This window comes from Nelumbo lutea, chromosome 3 (genome assembly GCF_056320005.1).
Source record: "Nelumbo lutea isolate HS-2025 chromosome 3, American lotus-T2T, whole genome shotgun sequence".
In the NCBI taxonomy this organism is placed as follows: domain Eukaryota; kingdom Viridiplantae; phylum Streptophyta; class Magnoliopsida; order Proteales; family Nelumbonaceae; genus Nelumbo; species Nelumbo lutea.
The window spans coordinates 18,305,194-18,307,485 of NC_142686.1; the positions used below are offsets into that span (position 1 = coordinate 18,305,194).

Consider the following 2,292-nt stretch of genomic DNA (forward strand, 5'->3'; position numbering starts at 1 on the left):
TTTTCATGGCTCCCACAATGTTCTTGGTACCCAAGAATTGCATATTCCTAGTCTGCTAATGGCTTTCATAAATTTATAATATTATAAACTTATAGAGCTAGCTTTAACGTTCACTGCAACTTATTCCCTCAAATGAGTAGTGCTCAAACTACAGGGATATTCAATAGTCAATACGGACTTTGGAATGTAGGAAACAAAAATGAGCTGATAAGAGAATTATTTTCATTACCGGAAAAATTAGACAAAAAAGAGCTCCCGGCGAGGATCGAACTCGCGACCTTTCGCTTACGAAGCGAACGCACTACCACTATGCTACGGAAGCAATTCATGTCTTGGCTTTCTTTGAAGCATTATTTGACTAAGTATTTGCAAGGAGATGGATTGTCGGATTCATTTTAAGTCGAAGGTATCAAGGTAATGCAATTGCCATTTCTGAAAGCAAATTTACGTAGGTTTTTTCCTTATATACTCGTATCGAATTACATAATCGTTGCCAAGGAAGTAAAGGAGTTTTATAAGCAGTGTTTATCATGATTTTGATTGTTAATGAACTGCCATCTTCTTCTTTAGTTCTCACTAATTACTATGCAACTCAACTGTTCTTTTATTTGTTTGTTTGGGCATTGGAGTCTCGGGATTGCATAGTGTATGATTTTGAATTGGGTATGCGAGATTATTTGTGGTGGCTGTGATTTTATAACTTGTTGAGAGGTAAGGTTTTTTTAGTCGTATTTGTATTTTGCTAATATAAAATTGTGACTGTTTGGGTTACTGGAAACCAGTCGGCAAACTTGGGTAGTACAACTTTGAAGGTATAACCCATGCAAAAACAGTAGAAACTTGCACATGGTAAAACGGTTTAAATATAGGGGTATTTGGCCGACCCGTAGATCTTGACACGTGGTATCGGTTGAACGTATCCCAGCCATCTCATAGACTTTGACACGTGGCGTTGGTCGGATGTATCCTGATCACCCATCACCAACCATTGCCAACCGTTGTTACTTGCTCCTAATTACTCCTCTCAAGCGATTATTGGAAGAGTTAAGATCTATCATATGGATGGCCAAACCATACTAAATAGTTGGACGAAATTTCAAAATTTCTTAATCCTTCTAGGAATCGAATTCCACTATGTTTTGAAAAACTGCATTTTTAGGATCAGTCTTACACTGAATCGGACTAGATTTAAAACCAAACAAAGAGTGAGATTTATATTTGATACGAATACTACAAATGCAAATCCCAAAGTGGAAGGTAATGCCCAAATCAGTCATAAAACCAACGTCCACTGAAGATGGAGCAGTGTATAGGTGAAGTTGATTTAGCAACACAATTTTCAACAAAACTATAACCCAACTACTTGAATCGAACTGGGAAGGTGAGTCCGAAATTCCTCTAAGTTTTTCTTGCAAAAATCAGAAGAAAACTTATCTCTATCAATCCTTGAAAGCCTAGGTCGTGATACAGTTTCTTGCAAGACAAAAGAAAAGAAGAGAGAACAAGAAAGAGTGGTCTTCTAGTCTAGTTTGCCCTATTCTTCTTTTATCTCCTTATATAGCACCCTCTTAATCAAATTAGGAGGTTATCTAAATCTAATTATAATATAGATTCTATTAAGAGATAAGCCTTATCATCTTAAGAGGATGGGTGCTCTATACCTATTTTCAAACCTAGATTTGACCCAGAGCATATGACATGACAACTTACTTAATCTTATTAATTATGGATCTCCGGCCCATTTCCTTTAAAGACTCACGATCCAAGATGTTGCATAGCCAACTTAGGCCTAATTTGTATGGCATGGGACCCCACAATGACCTCACATAAGTCCACATGAGTTTAGCCCAACCTCTATGAAAAGGTTTAGCAAATTTACTACTAAACGCAATAAACCCTAGAGCACGTCGCTATGGGCACAGTATGGGCCCAACATTTACACCTAAATGATTATTGAATTCAGTCATCCTATGAAGACCCAAGTATAATGGACTTAAGTAAGATAAAGTCCATTAGGTAATTAGCCCTGTAATGGTCTCTTACACTTCACCTCTCAGTCCATAATTATCACAACACTAGTCGACAGGGAATGACCTCTCCCCCAATTGCAAGGTATGGTGTCACACTCTCTACTCGAATGGATCCCGATAATTAAAACCTTTTGCAAACATTTTTTTGTAAAACATTAATATATATATTGCAAAACCAAGTCTCAAATACAGTTGAAATCCGGTTCATAGTTTAGGTTTCCATCCGAGAGAATGTAAGCCTTATCATTCACTTTGTCTGACA

At 37.2% G+C, this 2,292-nt stretch overlaps 1 non-coding gene across 1 annotated transcript; it reads right to left on the reverse strand.

The window, feature by feature from the left end:
* Positions 1-250: 250 nt before the first annotated feature.
* On the reverse strand, positions 251-322 carry TRNAT-CGU (transfer RNA threonine (anticodon CGU)). The gene has a single exon. It is a non-coding gene; the product is annotated as a tRNA-Thr (tRNA).
* Positions 323-2,292: the final 1,970 nt, after the last annotated feature.